Below are 22,205 nucleotides of genomic sequence, written 5' to 3'. Positions count from 1 at the left end.
CGCCACTTCCACATACTTCCAATACAGAAACACTCTCAACAGCCCCGGAAATATACAAACTCACATTATGGAAACACTATGTAGATGACATTCTGGAAAAAGTAAAAACAGGACATACACAACACCTCACAGACCATCTCAACACCATAGACACCACCGGCAATAACAAATTCATTCACGAAGAGGAAACAGATCGATCCATAGCCTTTCTAGAAATCAACATACACCACACAGACAACGGAGATATCAAAATAAAAGTACACAAAAAACCCCCACACACCGACCAATACCTCCTCTGGACATCTGAACACCCCACTATACATAAATTGTCTGTAGTCAGAACATTACACAAACGCACAACAATAATCACGGACCCGGAGGACAGAACACAGGAAGAAAAACACATGCAACACGCACTTCATCTGATCCCGGCCTACAGGCAGAAACTAAAAACTTATAATCCTGTGGTGAGGACTGTGAGGAAGTGGACAGTGGAGTCAAGGCAGGACCTCCAAGCCTGCTTTGACTGCACCGATTGGGGTGTTTTTGAAGCTGCAACTTCAGACCTGCATGAACTCACTAACACTGTCACATCATACATTAGTTTTTGTGAGGATCTGTGTGTGCAGACTAAGACCTTTTGCACGTACAACAACGACAAACCTTGGTTTACACCGAACCTCAGGAGGCTGCAAAAAGTCAAGGAGGAGGCCTACAGGCAGAAACACACTGAACCGAGAGGTCGGGAAACCCAGGAGGTGTTACAGGGAGAGCCTGGAGAGACACCTCTCTGTCAATGTCAGGATTGAGTTGAGCCAGGGCGACCAAATGCAGCTTGAACCAGGATTTATTGAAGGGAAAGGGGAAGGTGAACAAAGGAACCGGCGGAAAGAGGCTCACGGACAGCGCAGACCAGGAAGAGGTTCTGACCGTGAGCCTACACATAAGACCCGGCGAAGACACAACAGACACAAACGGGAAGAAACAGGATACACCGACGGAGAGGAAACATGCGGACAGGGTTTAAATACATGAGGGAGCAGGTGACAGTCATTGCGGTAATGAAGGGGTGTGGCTGAGGGAAGTTGCCGGCTGACCGTCCTCTGGCACGGGCGTGACAGTTAATCCTGATCCCTTAACAGTGTGGAAAGGTCTGCAGAGCATCACGGGCTTCAAGAAATGAACCCCCCATCCTGTGGAGAGCCCAAGGCTTGCAAACCAGCTAAACAGGTTCTACTGCAGGTTTGATCGGTCCTCCCACACAATAGGACCTCCTGCAGCACAATCAACATACTCACCTCCCCCCACAACCGCTTTGTCCACACCTCCATCACCGTTGTCACCTAGTCTCTCTCTTGCAGAGGCCGCGCCCGCACTCCAGATCCGTCAGGAGGAAGTGCGCCAGATGTTCCGGAGACAAAAGATCAGGAAGGCACCGGGCCCAGACGGCGTGTCACCTTCCTGCTTGAAAGCATGTGCTGAACAGCTGGCATCCACCTTTGCACGGATCTTCACCCGTTCCCTGGAGCTGTGTGAGGTGCCCTCGTGCTTCAAGAGCTCCACCATCGTTCCAGTGGCCAAGAAGCCCGCCATCTCAGGTTTGAATGACTATAGACCTGAAATCGATTGGCCACATAGACTCTGTCCGGAAGAAGGCCCAGCAGAGGCTGTACTTCCTGAGACAGTTCAAGAAGTTCAACCTGCCGCGGGAGCTACTGAAAACCTTTCGACACTGCCATCATCCAGTCTGTCCTCTGCACCTCCATCACTGTCTGGTTTGGATCGGCCTCCAAACAAGACAAGCACAGACTGCAACGAACAATCAGGACTGCAGAAAAGATAATTGGGATCAACCACCCATCTATCCAAGACTTGTACCTGTCCAGGACCAGGAAACGTGCAAGTAACATCTCTACAGACCCGTCTCACCCAGGTTGCAGTCTGTTTGAACTACTCCCCTCCAGACGGCGTTATAGAGCTCTGTACGCCAAAACCAGCGACACAGAGACAGTTTCTTTCCCCAGGCTGTTGCTCTGATGAACTCACACCACTAATAGAGTCTCAGAGTCACTGCTGTGCAATAACATCCCCACACCTTTTTTGAATTGTCTACACTATTTGTACTATGTGTCCTCTCTGCATCCATTGCAGCCTGGTCATCCTGGAAGAGGGATCCTCCCATCCGTGGTCTCTTCTCAAGGTTTCTCATTTTCCTAGTTGGAGTTTTGAGTTTTTCCTTGCCCTCTCGGGAGTTTAAGATCACGGGGTGTCTGAGAATATTTGTCATGTTTCACACGTCCTGAGTGTTGTTAGTCACCTAAATGTTGAACAGAGGCTGTGATGTACCGAAGTCAAATTCCTTGTTTGGCACGCCCAAACATGGTGAAAAAAAAAATTCTTGAATCTTAAAAGACGTCAGTATCCACAATGGGCAATAACTAAAGGTGCAGGACAGGTCAAAAACAACACAACACAGGGGGGAAAGAAAAAACAAACAAGTAAACAAGAACACAGAGGAATGGCGATGTTGCCGTACGTGAGAGGGATTACGGAACGCATCCATGAACCATGAGAAAATACAACACTGCGTCACATACTGGTTCACCCAAAGGACAGAAGCCACCCGGAAAACAAATGCAACTCCATATACGAGATCCCATGCAAATCATGCAATAAATGATACATCGCAGAGACAGGGAGGAACTTTATTACAAGAAAAACAGAACACAAGAAGGAGTGTGAGAAGGAGACAGCAACAAGACAAACAAAAGCAATAAAACAACAAGCAGAACAGGAACACTACAAGTCAGCCATCACCGACCACTGCAAAAGAGAAAATCACATCATGGACTGGGAAAAGGCCAGAGTCATCCGCACCGAAGAAAACAAACATCAGCGTTGGATCAGGGAGGCCATCGAGATCCGCAAGCGGGCCCCGAGGACCATCAACAGAGACGAGGGAACTTTCATGCTCTCTACCACCTGGAGCAGGATTCTGGAGGGGTGAACGGACAGCAGAGGGCATGACTCACCTGTCAAATCTGACAGGTGAGCCACGCCTTCATTCATCAGCTGATAAAGATGTGTCACAACTACACCAGTGATACTCTGATGAAGGCGGAAGTACACGCCGAAACATGTCAACCTAAATAATTTGTCTGTGATAAAAGAACCAGTAAAGTAATTGGGATGGTGGTGTTTATGTGGTAAAGCACTTCCGTTGTTGTTCTGCGATATGATTGGCTGGAAAGACAGTATGATGACTGTTGGATTTGGTCCACAATTTGGGAAGCGCGCTATCCACGCCTCACGGCAAGAGCCATAGCCATTCACCTGTTATCCAATTCACTCACTGTGTGCTCGTTTTCTTTTTTCAGTTTTGGGAAATGAATAAGACGCCGAAACAAAAATTACACTTACACAGGTTGGTTGAGTTCAATCACAATTCTTGTTTGGAAAGCTCTGTTTTCAGGAAAAATACAATACAGCGCTGGGCTTTTCGTGCGACAATGCTCAAGAGCAGGCAGTCCCCATTCAGAAAAATCAATGTTCAAAGTTGGTCAGCTTATATTCAGTCGCACATGCCGTGGGGGTGGGGGTGGGGGGGGGATTCTCGAGTTTGATGAGTGAGGATTCCATGGGGGTGGGGGCAAGTTTGATAAGCTGATTCCATGGGAGTGGGTGCTGATGCGGTGGGAGCTGATTCCATGGGGGGTTGGTGCGGTGAGGGGCGATTCAGTGTGTGAGGGGGTTGACTTGGTGTGGGCTGTTGGTTTTCCATCCAGTCTTTCGGCCTTGGTGACCACCCTTTGGCCGGGTTCTTGCCCATTCTTCCCATGTCACTCTCCCTCTGGCACCTCTGCTGGTTTTATCTCCAAGTATACTTCCTGTAAACATTTTCCTCCATTCTTGCACAACCAACCTTCTGCATACATCCACTCCACCCTCTGTCGCACATCATCCATTCATCATCCTGCCAATTTGTCATTTTGTCCAGAATTACATGAACTTTTGGGTGTGACATAAACTGTTAGCCGCGACGTGAACTTGTGATCATGCTGCATTTAGCAATTTCATTAATACTTTATTATATATAATTTGTTTAATGTTTCCTGACTATTTCCATGCAAAGTTTTCCGTGCCAAGCTTTTACTCACCACACACCATGCATTTGTTTATTCTTTACACATTCTGTGCATTTACTTACTTTCGTCACATTCTCAGTTAATCATGCTTCCAACCATATCTTTTCTTTGTTAGGCAAAACATTTCCCTCTGTCCAGAACTTTCTACAATAATCCAAGGCTGGCGTCTAGCGTTAGGCAACATACGACGTCACATCAAGCATTAGGCAAAACATAAGATATAATCAAGCATTCAGCATTCTTAGACGCGCTTGGAAGGGTCCGTAATTTAGAAAAACATCAGGCATGTATTGAACAGTTCATTATGGGTCATTAAACTATTCAAGTCAAGTCAAGTCAAATTTATTTACATAGCCCTGAATCACAAGCAGTCTCAAAGGGCTTCACATATACAAAACAAATTGGCAATTATTCTCAAAGCATCCCCTGATCTTAAGCTCCCAAGAGGGCAAGGAAAAACTCAAAAAAACCCTACTAAGGGAAAAATGAGAAACCTTGAGAAGGGACCACAGATGGGAGGATCCCCCTTTCAGGATCACCAGGCTGCAATGGATGCAGAGAGGGCACATAAAATACATAATGTAAAAAAAATTAAAGAAAAAGTGGATGTCCAATTCAAAGCGAATAGCTGCAGGGGGTGCCCTCGATTGTCCTGGCAGTGTCTTCGAGGGGGGTAATCCGCTGCAAATCCCTCATCTTGATTGGTCCATGAGAATCGAAGGAAATTGAGAGACAATGCATTCAAACCTTTGAGAATTGCTCAACTAGATTGTAACTCGATTCATTTGCGATAATGTAAAATAAATAAATAAATAAATAAATAAATAAATAAATAAATAAATAAATAAATGAGAAGTTGGCGGGGCTGTCTTTGGTGGAAAATGTCGGGATTGATTCTGGTGGGCTGGACTGTTTCTGGAGCAGCTCCACCCAGTGGTTCTGCAGCGAGCAGCCTTGCTTGCTTGTGACTTGCAAATTATAATCTGAACCCTGATTGTCTCTCGCCAACAAGGGACAGGCTGGATCCACGTGGGTCAAGGACGGTGCCCACCACTGCAATTTGAAGTGCCTCTGATTAACCTCGAACAGTTAACTTGTTCTTGTATGCTTTTCTCACATTTTTTATGCTTTCTAGTGGAAACCTGAAACCTTTGTGTTAATCCTGATTGAACTAATTTGTTCTTAAAGTTCAACCTTAGGACTCTAATATATGTTCCCACATGTTTGGAAAATATAATGGTCCAGTAAAACCAAAGTAGAACTTTTTTACCATAATTCTGAAAGCTGTGTTTGGCTCTAACACAATACTGATGCATGGTACATGGTCGTGCAAGCATATTGCTTTGCCGTTTTATGGGGATGGCTAGTGTGACATCACAATATTCCAACACCTCACTTCCATGTCCAAGGCGCTGCAAGTAGCATGTAAACACAATAAGAGTGAAAATAGGTCGGAAATCCTACAACTCTAATAGAGTTGTGTTAGTGTGCTGGCAGGTCTGAAACGGAAAGTACAGGCTTCCATGAAGAATAGACTTTATGAGGTTGAAGTGAGTAAGTAGCTAGCTAAGGAGCCAGTCATCAAGCTAACTTTTCTGTACTTGAGCAACGTAAACTACTATTAACTATCGTATTTTCCACACTATAAGGCGCACCGGATTATAAAGTGCACCTTCAATGAATGGCCCATTTTAAAACTTTGTCCATATACCGTAATTTTCGGACTATAAGTCGCATTTTTTTTTCATAGTTTGGGGGGGGGGGGGACTTATAATGAGGAGCGACTTATGTGTGAATTTTTAATAAAAAAAAAAAAAAGTGAAACCGCGATAAACGAACCGCGATGTAGCAAGGGATTACTGTAATTTGATTTTCAAGTGACGTCAGCAGCGCGGCGTGGCGCGGCGGTTGTTTACAAAAAGGACAAAGATTGATCACGGGATGACGAATATGACGAAGGGCCCCACGTACTACCGGCATCATTAGCGGCTTTGTTTCTAAGTGACACGGAGAACGAAGAGTTTGAAGGATCTAAGGATTTGGAGTGACACAGAAGGTTTGAAAAACTATTATGGCTTCTACGCACGCCCGGTCCTACTCTACGGCGCTCTCTTTCACCTCCGTGGATAGAAGTCGGGGGCCGACACTCGGCCGGGTGGCTGTCCGGGGACGGTGGATGGGGCTCGGTCATGACTTTTACCCACGCCCGGTCCTATTCTATGGATCTCTCTTCCACCTCCGTGGCTGGAAGTCCACGCCGTCACACGCCTGGAAGTTTGTTTTGTTAAATAAAGAGCCGTTTACCAAACTCACATCTATCCTTGTACTTTGTTAACGCTACAATATAGTTATATACTAGATCTGTGGAATAACGACGAGGCTGACGTCAGGGCGCACGCGCGGCGTTGTTGACAAAGGACGAGGAATTTGATCGATGGATTTAATGATTTTGAGTGGCACAGATGGTTTGATAATATTATTGCTTATATAATAGTTATTTGATATATAATTTATATATCGTTATATGGGCCTGTGGAATATTTTGAAGTGCAAGCGCCGTCAGCGGCGCGCACCCATTGTTGACAAAGGACGATCGATGGATTTAATGAATTGGAGTGACACCGATGGTTTTATAAACGTGTTATTTATGTAATAGTTTTTTTTAATAACTCTGAATGTGTCACGGTCGGGTGGAGCATGGAGCAGGACGACCAAGTGCAGCTTGGACCAGGGTTTATTGGTGAACTCAAAAAAAGCAAACTGACACGACGTAACCACAATAACATGAATGACTGACCGGGACGTGAAACCAGACGACATCAGGACATGACGACAGCAAGACCGGACGACAACAGGAACCAAAAAGACCTCATGACAGGAACACACAACGTAAATCCAACACCGAACAACCACAACCAATGATCCGACAGGGAGTGAGGGGCAGACAGGACTTATATACACGACAGGTAACGAGAGGCAGGTGGGAATAATCACACTGATCATGGGCACACAGGAGGGGAGGGGCGAGCACACAGACAGAAACCAAGACAACAGACACATAGTGGAGCAGTTGGGGACGAGACGTGATAGAATGTTACGTCAGGCCCGTTCTCAGCTCTTCGTTTGTGTTTATGTCACGTTAGCATACCTATCGTTTAGCCCGTTGTTGCTCGTTCATGTCTGTTCTTGGTGTTGGAATTTAAATTTCCCCCAAAATGCGACTTATACTCCGGAGCGACTTATATATGTTTTTTTTCACGTTATTGTGCATTTTATGGCTCATGTGACCTATTTCCGAAGCAACTTTTAGTCTGAAAATTACGGTATAAAGCGCATCGGATTATAAAGTGCATAGAATAAATAACTCAACGTTGCTCAAACGTTAATGTAATCACAATATAGTAACACTCGAAATAGTAAAAACAATAACAATATATCAATAACTCAGGGTTGCTCAAACGTTAATATCACACAACACACAAAATAAACACGTAAAGCTTACTTTAATAAATTAGTCCTCATCCACGAATCCATATTGGTAAATATATAAGGCGCACTGGATTATAAGGCGCACTGTCGGCTTTTGAGAAAATTGGAGGTTTTTAGGTGAGCCTTATAGTGTGGAAAATACGGTATCTATGTTGGAATAAGTACCATTTTTTTCATTATTTTGTCACCATTTGGGGAGATGGGTTATTTTCCACAGAATAGCACCCTTACAAGTTGGTTTATAATAATATTGGATCGAAAAAACAGGACAGGGGTGCCGCAATGATAAAATACTGAAGACATGGTGCTGCAACACCATGAACATTATCCACCTTGACTCTGTTGGTGTCATAATCATAGTTTTGCCAGTGTTTGAGAGTTTTTCCCATTTGGGTAAATATTTATTGATTTAGATCACAGGTGTCAAACTCAAGGCCCGGGAGCCAGATACGGCCCGCCACATCATTTTATGTGGCCCGCGAAGACAAATTGTGCATCAAATCCGTCTCATTACTAGAATAGCAAATTGTCTTCACTTTTAAAAATATCTTTTTTTTAAATATTTGACCAGTTTTTACTTAGTTTTTTACTCGTCTGATTTGAAAACGAGTTATTTGTCAGTCTGTTTTGTAGCTTATATAAATTAGATTATAGATTATATAAAGATATAATATGAGGTGCTCATACATTTATTTGGGTTGACAGTCATAATGGCCCTCCGAAAGAAACTATGACTACAATACGGCCCGCGAAAAAAATGAGTTTGACACCCCTGATTTAGATCCTAATTTTATATGTGAATGTTGTCAAGAAATTATTGGAATTTCCAAACTTGTGGTTTAGTTAACTCTGTAAGGATGGATTGATTTCCACACAGAGCTGTGACAGAATGCTAGTCAGGCAATATTAAGCTGTTAATTGATATTAATTAAGTCTGTTAAACTAAATTGTCGTATTTCCCACACTATAGAGCGCACTTAAAAGCTTTATAATTTACTCCAAAAACCACAGTGCGCCTTATAATGTAGAGCACCTTATATATGGATCAATTGATAAATTTGTTGATTCATACTGGTTGTACACAGCGCTCTGCCAAAATGTTTCAGTACATTTCAGTATGACTAGTAAATTACAAGGTTGCATCACTTTCAGCATTACGGCAACCGTCGCCAGGGGCATCACCAAAGTGATGGTCGATCGCATGACATTTTTAGATTTTTTTTTTTTTCAATAAGCTAGAATCCATCCCATCGCTTGATTGACATAAAGGTAAGCCTGTCTGGAGGCAATCACAGTGAACCACACATGCGCAATAGACCGTGACCAGACCCCCTCACCGCAGCAGGTTTGGCTGCACATACACAAACCCGAAGCCCAAGCTAACAAGCTAATCAAGGCATTACGCATCAACGCATGCACTCGCATTTTTCTTTTAAACCAAAGAAAGTTTATGACCATCAACCAAAGCGTATCACTTTAATATGGAATGGGAGTTGGACTTTTTTTACCTCATTGACTGGGTTGACATTCCGTTTAGCATAGCTCCATCTAGTGTATGCATAACGCAACCCTAATCAACCCCAGTTTGATGCAGTAGCTTCTATTCTATGCACCTTTTAATCTGGTGTGCCCTATATATGAAAACATTTCTAAAATAAAAAATTCTATGAAGGTGCGCTTTATAATCCATACTGTAATTGCCTAACAGCAGATTCTCAGTTTTACTGATGGTGAAGGACAGCATTAATGTAATTTAAATAGCATTTTAATGGTATACATATGTTCTGGTTGCTGGCATATCTTCTAGTTTTCAACTCAGTTTCAACTCAGTTTTCCCTTCTGAAGTGAAAATGTATTGCAGTGCACTAGAATATATATGATAAGATATCACACAAAATGTTAGAGATTTGCTCACTCCAACTTATTTTGCAAGAACCACATGGGAGACAACTAAGTCCTTTTAGACACCTGCAGGTGGAGAGTCCATTCGTCGCTGTGCGTGCAGCGATGTTCGAATGGAGGTCTGAACTCTCCTTCCTGCAAGAGGATATTTATTAAGAGAAACAGAGTGGGGGTATGAGTAGGCTGGTTAGAAAGCCCTTGTCCTCTAGTCTAAACATGTCAGGGGATGTTTTACGACCTTGTGATAAAGAGGACAAGGTAGGGTATTTATTACCTGTTGCATTCCAACATAAGCACAAAACTAATCCAGCTAGGTTATTTATTACAGGTTGCATTCCAACATAATCCTACGATAAAGATAACCTGGAAAACCCTAACACACAAGGTGGCTAGAATTCTTTGTTGTTATGCTCTGGTTTCAGGAAAATGCACAAAAGTTAGCACATGGACCACTTTCTATCCTCATGGGGTTCACACTCACGAATGGCGATGTCAGAAAGTGATATTGTAACACTTGCAATCCTCACATTTATATAGTAGTTGCCTGTTAGAGATTCGCTCACTCCAACTTATTTTGCAAGAACCACACGGGAGACAAGTAAGTCCTTTTAGACACCTGCAGGTGGAGAGTCCATTTGTCGCTGTGTGTGCAGCGATGATCGAATGGAGGTCTAAAACTCTCCCTCCTGCAAGGGCATATTTATTAGGAGAAACAGAGTGGGGGTGAGAGTGGACAGGTTTGGTGAACCCCCGGCCTCTGGTCAAATCAGAGCAGGGTGTGTTTTACGATGTTGTGGGAAACAGAACAACTTTGATTGCTTCCTCTACAGCTGGTCAATCAAGCAGAGAATGCAACCACTTTATTTTACTGCGTTGTGAGAGCAAGACCAGATTGGTTAATCATTATAGTCTACATTCCAACATAATCCTACAATAAAGATAACCTGGAAAACCCTAACATTGCCTAACAAGGAAACAATTCTAAAGAGAATGTGAGTTGAGGTCTTCGACTTCCCTTATCAACATCTTCTCGTGCGCCACTGGTTCCCCGTCTCCTGCTTCTCCATCCATCTGGGCTGCGACCTCCTGCACACATGTCGCCAAAACAGCCCATCTCTCATCCTTGGTCCCAAAAATCTTGTGAGCTTAGAAGGTTATGGTGACTGTGAACAACAAGTTTACCACTAGTTTAATCTAACATTCAAAGTACATGCACGCAGAATATTGGTTCATACTTATAAATGTTGGTTATCTGAATGTAAGTTAAATTGTAAATTGACTGCACTTATATTTATTATTTATTACTTGTATTGCTTTATTTTGTATGTACATCACATGGTGTACAAAGCGTTTTATAATGCTTCACACACACTCTTAGACCAATGGGAGGCTGCTGCCATGCAAGGCGCTGCCAGGTCCACACTGGCAAATTGGGGTCTTGCTCAAGAACACTTCGACATATTCACCAGGGTTGAGGATCGACCCCACAACCTTAGTTTATTCAACTTCGTTTCTGACAGCCGAAGCGAGTGGGCGTGACGAGTGGTGTCAAATACATGCGTGGCTCAGTGGTTGAGTGTTCGCCTCTCAACTCTAAGGTTGTGGGCTCGATCTGCAACCCGGTGACCGTGTCGAAGTGTCCTTGAGCAAGACACTTTACCACTGAGCCACACATGTATTTAACACCACTTGTCACACCCACTCGCCTAGGCTGTCAGAAACGAACTGGAGGCAATGTTTTGAGCGTTTTCGTCCCACGACAAAGCTGGACAAGGATTACGGGAGAGTTATAATAAATGTGGGAGATGTGGAAAAGCACCACATGGTAAAGAAGAGAGATGCTCTGCATTGGGGTCTACATGTAACCACTGCCACAAAACAGGCCATTGGGCAAAGATTTGCCACAACAAGTCTGACAATGGAAATTACAGAGATTGAACAGAAAGACCAGATGTCTTTTTACTTGGGCTCGGTGAACCCTGCAGAGGAAAAAGGACAGACGACAGTGCAGCTCAAGATGGATTCCACTGAGATGGAGTTCAAAATCGATACGGGAGCAGATGTCAGCATATGAGGATTAATTCCAGAAACTCACCCCTACCAGCCAAAATTCTCCTCGATAGTCCTGGAGGTGGGCTATGGTGCCTGGGTCGCATCAATGCAACCATCCACTACAAGGGAAAGAACTACCTTCTGGATGCGTATGTGGTGTGAGGCCCAAGTGTCAGTAATTTACTGAGCAGACCTCTGTCTATAAAAATGAACCTTGTACGGCGAGTGGATGGTGTGACACAAGTTATCCATGGCTTTCAGCAAGCTTTTGGTGAGCACGGCACACTAAAAACGGATCCTGTAAAAATCCAGCTGAAGGACGATGCGACACCATACACCGCCCGCCGCGTGCCCTTCCCTCTTTTTGACAAAGTAAAAGAGGAACTACACAGGATGGAGAAATCTGCCGTTATTGAACGGGTGACGCAACCGACTGAATGGTGTGCGCCCATGGTACCTGTTCTAAAAAAACACAGGCAAAGCAAGAATATGCGTTGACCTGAAGAGGTTAAACGAGTCTGTAAAAAGAAAGCGATATGTCCTGCCCATTGCTGATGAAATAACAGCCAAGTTGGATGGAGCAGCTGTGTTCTCTTCCCTGGATGCTGCGAGTGGATTTTGCCAGATTCCACTGCACCTGGAAGCTGCAAATTGACAACGTTCATCACACCCTTCGGCAGATACTGCTTTAAAAGATTACCTTTTGGTATTTTCAGGGTACCTGAGATCTTCTAACGGAAAACGTTTGAGACTCTGCAGGGGCTGGATGATGTGGAACTTTTCATGGATGACAGTCTTGTTTATGGAACTACAATGAAGGAAAACGATGAGAAACTGGAGAAGGTCCTTAGGCGTGTCGAGGTGGCAGGCCTGAAATTCAACAAAGACAAATGCTCGTTCAGACAGAGCCAGCTACACTTTCTGGGCCACCTCATTGACAACACAGGAGTTAGGCCTGACCCGGAAAAAGTGGAAGCCATTTGCCAACTAGCACCACCTAAAAATGTGCAGGAGTTAAAGATAGTCCTTGGCATGGTGAACAATCTTGGAAGATATGTCCTGAACCTATCCACAATAGGTCAGCCACTTTACGAGCTCCTTTAGGGTAAGAATGCTTGGACGTGGGGCCACTCACAGCGGTCAGCTTTCCAGAGCATCAACGAGATGTTAACTGCACCAGCTCTCACATTCTATGATGTCGCCAAGCCCACTGCTGTGTCAGCCGATGCGAGCAGCTACGGTCTCGGGGGTGTGCGCCTCCAGCTCCATGGAAAAGAATGGAAGCCTGTTGCGTACTGCTCGAGGCATCTCACAGAGGCAGAAACGCACTACACGCAGATTGAGAAAGAATGTCTGGGCGTGTAAGAAATTTGATAAGTACCTCTGAGGCTTGGACCAGTTTAGACTCGAGACATACCACAAGCCATTGCTACCACTTGTCAACAGCCGAAGCTTAGACAATGTTCCTGTGAGGTGCCAGCGCTTATTGATGAGACTCCTGAGATACAATGCTAGAGCGGAAAATGTCCTTCATCGTGGCAGACACCCTGTCCCGCAACCCTCAAACACATGTAATGAACGAAGCGGACACACATGAAAATGTGGCCTGCTACGTAGCCACAGTGCTGCATGGAGTTCCGGCATCGCCGGCAAAGATGGAGAGCATCAGAATGGCAACAGCAACTGGTCGCTAAATTCATCAGGTCAGGCTGGCCGGAGTACAACAGCAAACTTTCGCTAAATGTTAGAAACTACGCAAAAGTGAAAAACGAGCTATCAGAAGCTGATGGACTGTTAATAAGAGGAGCAAGGATAATAGTTCCAAAGACAATGCGAGCAGAGATCTTAGAGAAGATACATGAAGGACATCAGGAGCTAACAAAGTGCAGGGATAGGGTTAAAGCATCAGTATGGTGGCCTGGATTCCCTGTGCAACTCAAGATCATTGTCGAGTCATGCAAGACGTGTCTGGAGATGAAACGAAGCCAAAACAAGGAGCCACTTATTTCTACAGTGCTGGCAAGTCGTCCGTGGAAAAGGATTGGTCTTGATCTCTGCGAACACAACACAAGAAGCTACTTCGTGGTCTCCGACTACTATTCTCGGTTTATGGGGATACTGCATCTGCCAACGACGACTACGTCAAATTACGTCAAGTCCTCGGCATATTGTGCGTTGAAGGATGCTGCCTATTAATAGACCATATGCACGATAGCTTTTTCTTAGTCTTATGTGACGTGTCCTCCTGACCAAGTTGGAAAGCATTTCACAATGTATCTACCCAGCATACTCTATCTCTATCCCAAATAAAGCCATCAAAAAAAATAAACCAATTAAATTTGGATTATACAAGGAGGAAAAAGTTAATTATATTAAAAGACCTGAAATAACCAAATATTACAAAGGTGGTGGCGTTCAGGCTATTCATTTGATTTTATAAATGGGACCCTAAAAATCCATCCATCCATCCATCCATCCATTAACTGTACTGCTTGTCCCCACGGGGGTCGCGGGCGTGATGGAGCCTATCCTAGTCATTGGGCAGTAGGCGGGGGTCACCCTGAACTGGTAGCCAGCCAATCGCAGGGTACACAGAGATAAACAACCATTCGCACTCACACCTAGGGACGATTTGGAGTGCTCAATCGGCCTAGCAAGCATGTTTTTGGGATGTAGGAGGAAACCAGAGTGCCCGGTGAAAACCTATATGCGGGCCCGGGGAGAACATGCAAACTCCACACAGGGAGGACCAGAGGTGGAATTGAACCCGCACCCTCCTAACTGTGAGGTGGTCGAGCTAACCAGTGCACCACCGACCCACTCTCCCTAAAAATCAATTGATTAAAATCCTTCCAAAATAACAGCCCTTTCTGGTATCTGCCTAAGAAATTATTTGAGAAACTCGGTGGAATAGAACTATTACTAAAATGTGATTTCAATGTTCAAAAACTCCCCATTAAGTTATCCAAGTTTCAGCAACTGGCCCTTTTATACTGGCGACTACAATCACAACTTCATTCCACATGATACGCCAATTTGGAACATCAGATGCATTATCATTAAATACAAACCGTTGTTTGATAAGGCTTGGTTGGAAAATGGGATTTGGTCATTCCTGCACTTAGTTGACAGTCAGGGAGATTTCCTATTTTATAACGCTTTTCAATCTTAGTGCTGCCTTCGACACTGTAGACTTCGATATTTTATTAGAGCGCCTTAAAAGCTGTGTTGGTATTTCAGGGTCAGCACTACGCTGGTTCTATTCCTATCTATCAGACAGGACGCCCCGAGTGGTCCATGGCAATGCGACCTCTGAGCTCTATAACGTTATGTGTGGTGTCTCACAGGGATCGGTACTCGGACCAATTCTATTTAATATTTATATGATTCCGCTTGGGAACATAATACGTAAATATAATATTAGTTTTCAATGTTACGCGGATGACACTCAATTATATATGCCGTTATCGATGACAAATCCGCGGGACTGTTGTAATCTTGAGGCGTGCCTTGCGGAGATCAAGCAATGGATGTCTCTCAAGTGCCTTCGTCTTAACCCAGATAAAACTGAGATGTTGATAATTGGTCCAGCTCGTTATCACCACTTATTTAAGGAAACCACTATAACTATGGATAACCGTACTATCACTCAGAGTGATACTGTAACTAATCTTGGGGTAATATTTGACCAAACGCTCTCCTTTCAAAAACACATTAAGAATATAACCAGGATTGCGTTTTTTCACCTTCGTAATATTGCTAAGATTCGTCCGATCCTCTCGACCGGGGATGCGGAAACTATTATACATGCGTTCGTCACGTCGCGCCTGGACTACTGTAACGCATTATTCTCTGGTCTTCCTAAGTCCAGTATCGAACTTCGCAAAACGCAAGTCTTTTAGTGACCCCGAGGGCCCAAAAAATATCTGCAGGGTCTAGAGCATTTTCTATTCGGGCTCCAGAGCTTTGGAATGCCCTAACAATGGATATTAGAACTGCTACCTCAGTAGAAATACTTAAAACACGTTTAGTTTGTGTTTTTGCTCAGGCTGATTGAGCACTCCAAATTGCCCCTAAGTATGAGTGCGAGTGCAGATGGTTGTTTGTCTCTGTGTGCCCTGCGATTGGCTGCAACCAGTTCAGGGTGTCTCCTGCCTACTGCCCAGTGACTGCTGGGATAGGCTAAATCACGCCCGCAGAAGATGGATGGATGACTCAACGGCACATTTGAATAACATGCTGTTCGGTTATTTGAAATGCACCAAAAACAAAGTCAAAGTCAAAGTCTGCTTTATTGTCAATTTCTTCACATGTCAAGACACACAAAGACAGGTGTGTGAATGGGTTAATATGAGACATTCTAAAGCGCTTTGATGAAAGCACTCCAGTCCATTTGCCGTTTACCATTCTTACATTGTAAAATAACCAAGTAAATAAAATCTGGATATGCTCACACCCCTAAAAACTATGTAATAGCGAGGCCACAGAAGTTGCTCCGAATATAGTGCGGGAAGAGTATACAATGAAAATAAGTGTTTGGCAACAACGTTGATGTTATATAAATTGTATATATATATGTTATCATGCGTTCCCTAATGAGTTCTTATTAATAAAGTTATTGCACAGAATGCTTGCTGTTTCGCCTTGCAGACATCACCCAGTCCACAACAAGTCAAACGATGCTGTCTAGAGCTTCCTGACCTTCTACACCTCTGGGAATCCAAGAAAGTTGTTGATAGCTCAATCTATTGTGTTGATGTCTGCACATGGCATTTTGTCTTTGCCCTCTTTTCTCATGACATCTTTGTTTCACATAGTCGTTTCTCATCGCATCCTGTCTGCGACTTCTAGTTTCACATAGAATCTCGTTTCTTCTCTCATGAGACAAAGCCCACGCTTCCCCCCCACCTCAGGGGCTAGTCTCACATTGTAGGTGGGGCATTGCTAAATAAAAAGAGTGAGGAGTGTAAACAGATTTTAGTGTAGTCGGATTGATGTAAGTCTGAATGCACTCCTCGCGAGAAAAGACTCAACATTCTGCCTCACTGGTTTTGTCTGCTGATCCTTTTGCTGATTTTGAACCTAACAGATTTTTGGGGGTTCGTTCCGGGGTCTCAATAGACCTATTTCGGGATTCCAGCTGACTTTTTGACCCAGGACAATAGGCATATAGAGGAAACCCTTTTCACGGGGCTGACTCGATCAGTCGGCTGGACGCCGGAGTGGTTGACGAGATCATCCGAGGAGAAAGCCCAGCAGACTGTGAGTACGAATCTTGATTCTGTTGAAAGTAATGAAAGTGCAGTGACAAGAGGTCACTTAAAACCTTGACAATTCTAGACCCTATCAAGTGCAATTAGAAACAGTTAAATTCCGCTGGGATGATGGAGTCCCCTGACTGATAAGTCAGTTAAATTCCATGGGAGAGCGGACCCATCTGTTTTCTAAAGAAGTACAGGTAATTTGGAGCAGTTAAATTCCGCTGAGGTGTCGTGGGGCCTCCTAATTAACCTTCCTAATGTGTTAGCTTTCTGCTGCCATCTGTGGTGTTTTTCTTAACTCTTGTTGAGATGGTTTGGCTTCTTTATCCATGAAAAGATAAGTTTTATATATACTTTAAGAAAAAGGCAAAAATAAGTTTTTTCTTACACAATAGGAAGGTTAAAGAGTTTAGAGTTTGTTAAGATCCACGGGAGGGCGGACTCCCCTGCTTGCCTGTGGGACGATAAGAGTGCGCATTGTGTGTGTATGGTTTGACTAAGAGTAACCTCATTTGAGGACACACAGGATTGAAAACAGTGGCTTTGTGTGGACGAAAGCAAGGATTCTCCGTTTCCTCCGGAGACTCACCACACATCGAACATTTAACCACTGTCCTGTGAATAAAGTTGGCTTTAGGACACTGTAGGTGCCATTCGAATTGCCAACTCCGAAATTTAGAAAATAAGCCATGGGGACAGCAAGTAGCAAACAAAAACTGCTACCCCGACATGAATTAAAATGCAAAGATTGGAAATTGATGGAAGAAGTCGACCCCGAAAATGTAAGATATCTTGACAAATGGAGAACTGATTACAAATTTGATGGTCAGCTGAAAACGAATTCGTTGAATAACCTAAAGCAAGCAATTGATGCTAAATGTGGTGTAAAGAAGAATAAAGACGGGTATCATCTAATAGTACAATGGGAATTGGAAGCTGAAAAGAGAAAATGTGGGCAGATAAGAGAAAAATTGAGAGATAAGGAAGACGAAGAAAAGATAAAAAAGAACTTGCTGTTGCACAGGCAGGAGGATGATGAGATAGTGTCAGCGCGGGCTCGCTTGAAGGCCGAAGCTGACAATGCGATGAATGAGGATGAAAAAAATGATCAAATTATAAAGACGGAGATTGCAGCACGCCAAAGCGAACCAATTTTTCCGTCTCTGTACCCCAAATTACCAAGCACAGATCATCCTCCTGAGTATAGTGCTTCTGCTCGTGGTATGTTGGCGCGGAGCCGTGCTCGTGGTATATTGACGCGGAGCCGTGCTAAGTTGGGTCCTTCGGCTGACGCATACCCGATGATTGAAGTGGCAAATCCTCATGATGATGGAGGACCCACAATTTTAGTGTACAGAACATGGACCAACGCTGATATAAAATCAGCAATTGAGGGTATAGCGTTGCCCACTGAAGATGTTGATCAATACTGTACCGACATGAAACAACTCATTGCTTCGTATCATTTGAGAGGGGATGAAGTACAGCAGGTTTTCATGGCATCCTTAACCAAACATTGGGCAAGCGTTAAAGGCACCTGGGATCCTTTTGATTCCCGGGGCCGTCCATTGGAATGTAACGGGGTGCCAATTACAGACAGAAATTGACCAACTATTGGGCAGGATAAAAATAAAATTCGAACGTAGAGCAAATTACACAGACATTGGCCGAACCAAACAAAAAGAAGATGAGTTGTTTGAAGACTTTAGACACAGACTCGAAAGAGTGTTCAAAGCCAATAGTGGCTTGGAGCATGGAACTGATGTTTATGACCAACAACTCAAAAATGCTCTACATGCAAATTCGCGTCCAGCAATCCAAACCTGGATCACTAAACATATGATCACTTTCCCGACATCTACCTTGCCACAGTTCATTGATCATGCAATACACGCCGAAAAAGTTGTCAATTCAAAAAGAGCAAAAGAGAAGGGGAAAACAGACACCGTGTTTTTTGTTGAAGGAGGGCAGTCTGAAGTGTTCTATCAAAATAAGACCTTCGAACCACGCCTAGGGGGCCGTGGTCGTAACAAATTCCGTGGCAAAGGTAGCGGGGGGTACAGTCGTGATTCTCCCAATTATGGAACAAATGACCAGCCCGCCTCAGGTCAGTCAAAACGGTACAATGCTGAACCTCCTATTTGCTGGTCATGTGGAAAAAAAGGCCATATAGCAAGAAACTGCCCAGGTAATTACAAGGGCGGGAGTAGACCTCCCTTATGACTAGACGACGATCAAAATACAGTTGGAACAACTGTCTTGTCAACAGCTCCCCCTGTTGATGTAGATTTGAACATTCAAGATTTGTTGATGAACAATATTGAGAAGCCAGTGATAACTCTAATGGTAAACGGGACTCCAATAACCTTTTTGTGTGACTCAGGGGCATGTGTGACCACATGTCGTGACATACCTGCAGATGTGCAAAAAAAAGGTATATCCTTTTGGGTGAGAGCAGCAAATGGGCTGGCAACCCCAGTTCCCCAGTCTCGATCAGTTTGGATACGGGACCCGGAAGGGGGAAGTTGTTGCATTCCCATTTTGCTGATGGCCAGTTGCCCTATTAATTTGCTAGGTAGAGATGCTTTCACTGCCCTTGGGCTTTCCCTTGTGTCTCTTAACGGTCAAATTGTTGTCAAAAGGCGACACCAGTTACAGATTTTTGGTCAATTTCACTGCTACTATTTTTATTCATTGGATTTGGCTGATGCAGAAGTGATGGAATTTGGTTCCCCTCTTTCGGGCCGTGTGGCCACTCTTTTGCACTGCCCTGAACAGGCAATGGAAGCCAATAAACTACACATAACTATGTGGCATAAAGACACACCTGGTCCTGATCACAACTACGAGAACATGCTTGAGGCTGCTACACCTGCCACTTTGACGGCATCTTTCCTTCTGCATGATGGTGAAAGCCGTGCTTGTGTAGTTATACAAACAGCTCCCCCTGCTGTTCAGAGGTTGCACGTGTCTCCCACTCCGCTCCACATCTCTCTCTACAGGCCTCACACCGCAACGTGGCAAAGTTTAGGATTTATTGCTGGTGATGCCTTGGCAGCTTCTGACTGGACTCAGGTTAATCCTGACTCCTTTTATAGTCCTTCCACCAAGCTTTTCAAACAAAATATGACTCGAGACTTGTCATTCATTAGTGGAATCCACGCTGATCCTGGTGTTGAGCAAACACCCTCATTTTGAGATTTTGTGTTGATGTCAGATGACGAGCACATCCTCGCTGAGGTCCCAAGTCATCTTTGGTCTGCAGGTCCTTCTGACGTTGGTTTAGTGAAAGGTGCGCTTCCTGTTGTCATAAGACCTAAAACTGAATACCGCCCTTGTGTGAGGCAGTATCCTTTAAAATCTGATGCCTTACAGGGGATCGCACCTGTTATTTCTGATTTATTAAAAGCGGGTGTCATTGTTCCTTGCCCGGATTCTCCTTGCAATACTCCAATTTTCCCTGTGAAGAAGGCACCCCCTTCTGTGGGGTGGAGAATGGTGCAAGACTTGCAAGCTGTAAACAATGCTGTTATTCAGAGAGCACCTTGTGTCCCTGACCCGCATACCTTGTTGAATTCATTGACACCTGATGCGAAATTCTTCACAGTGATTGACATTAGCAACGCTTTTTTCTCTGTCCCTATTGCAGAAGAACGTCAGTTTTGGTTTGCATTTACATATGCTGGCTCAAGGTACACCTTTACGAGGTTACCACAAGGGTATTGTGAAAGCCCGACAATTTACTCACAGGTGATGGCAGCCAGCATGGCTAAATTTGTCCCGCCAATGGGAAGTCAAATCTTGCTCTATGTTGATGACATTTTGATAGCATCTCCTGATTTTGCCTCTTGAAAGACACGCTTGCAATGCTGCATCACTTGGCAAGTGAAGGCCACAAGGTCAGCAAGCACAAGCTTCAACTGTGGTCCACTGAAATTAAGTATCTAGGCCACAATCTAAGTTCCCAAGGTCGATCCATAGTTGAGAGCAGAAAAGCCTCTATTTTACAAGCTCCTAAGCCACTAACAAAGAAGCAAATTATGTCTTTTTTGGGTCTCATGTGTTATTGTAGAAGCTGGATACTGGATTATGCCCAAATTGTTGCTCCTCTGTCCAAACTGATGTATGTGGAAGACATCTCAATGTCCACTCACTTAAAATGGAAACGCTGAGGATGCTTTTGTTTTGATCAAACAGACTTTGGTCTCCAGCTCCACTCTAGCCTTGCCCAACTATGATAAGGTATTTATCCAAACTGTTGACTGCAAAGGTCATTACATGACCTCCGTTTTGCTCCAATCACATGGCTCAAAGTTGCGACCTATTGCTTTTTATTCCTCTAAACTGGACAGTGTTGCATGTGCTCTCCCTCCATGCGTGAGGGCCGTGGTGGCGGCCTCCATGGCTGTGGAGAGCAGTGCTGGTGTTGTATTGTTTCATCCTTTAACGCTGAAAGTTCCTCATGCTGTCTCAGCTCTTCTGCTATAGACTAATATGACCTTTCTGTCGCCTGCACGTCATCTTTCTTGCATGGCTAAGTTGCTGTCTCAGCCGCATCTGACCGTTGAAAGATGCACGACACTCAATCCTGCCACTCTCATTCCCCTTCCTGACGATGGCGAATTCCATGATTGTGTTGATGCTGCCCAACAAATTGCAAAGGCTCGGCCTGATTTGGAAGATACGCCTCTGCCAGATGGTCATGTGGTTTTTGTTGATGGGTCTTCTAAGAAAAATGAATCTGGTGTGACCCTTACTGGGTATGCCATTGTTACTGCCGACGTGGTTTTGGAGGCTGCTAAACTGCCATCCAATATGTCTGCACAGGCCACTGAGCTCATTGCTTTGACTGAGGCCTGCAAATTGTTTGCAAACAAATCCGTCACTATCTGGACTGATAGTCAGTATGCTTTTGCTACAGTGCACGTTTTTGCTCAGCAGTGGAGCAACCGTGGCATGATAACTTCTGCAGGGAAGCCCGTCACCCATTCCACATTACTGACCCAACTTTTGGACGCTGTCCAGCTACCTTTAAAGGTAGCGGTTTGCAAGTGTGCTGCTCACACTGCGAGCTCTGATCCTGTTTCTCTCGGTAATGCTTTTGCTGACAAATCCGCTAAGGCCGCTGCAGAGGGCCTGCTCCATGTCCTCTCGTCTCTCACAGCTCATGATTCGATGTCACACATCTCCCCTGATGTGTTGCTTGACATGCAGTCTCAGAGCCCCTCCCAGGAACGGCTCTAAACGGGGTGCAACTAAAAACACTGTTGGTCTTTTTGTGTGACCTTTGGGCAAACCTGTCTTGCCTCGTAACTTGTTCAAATGGGCTGCTATTTCGAGTCATGGGGTCACCCAT

General features: G+C 44.4%; 1 long non-coding RNA gene across 1 annotated transcript; it reads right to left on the bottom strand.

Moving 5' to 3' along the window:
* Positions 1-10,139: 10,139 nt before the first annotated feature.
* On the bottom strand, positions 10,140-12,173 carry LOC137840394 (uncharacterized). The gene is made up of 2 exons (XR_011087014.1): positions 11,632-12,173; positions 10,140-10,699 (listed from the first exon to the last, which is right to left on the bottom strand). It is a non-coding gene; the product is annotated as an uncharacterized lncRNA (long non-coding RNA).
* Between the last annotated feature and the right edge of the window lie 10,032 nt (positions 12,174-22,205).

This window comes from Syngnathus scovelli, chromosome 6, assembly GCF_024217435.2.
Source record: "Syngnathus scovelli strain Florida chromosome 6, RoL_Ssco_1.2, whole genome shotgun sequence".
In the NCBI taxonomy this organism is placed as follows: Eukaryota; Metazoa; Chordata; class Actinopteri; order Syngnathiformes; family Syngnathidae; genus Syngnathus; species Syngnathus scovelli.
Note: the sequence above shows the minus strand (reverse complement) of the source record. Positions and strands in the feature narration are given on the sequence as shown.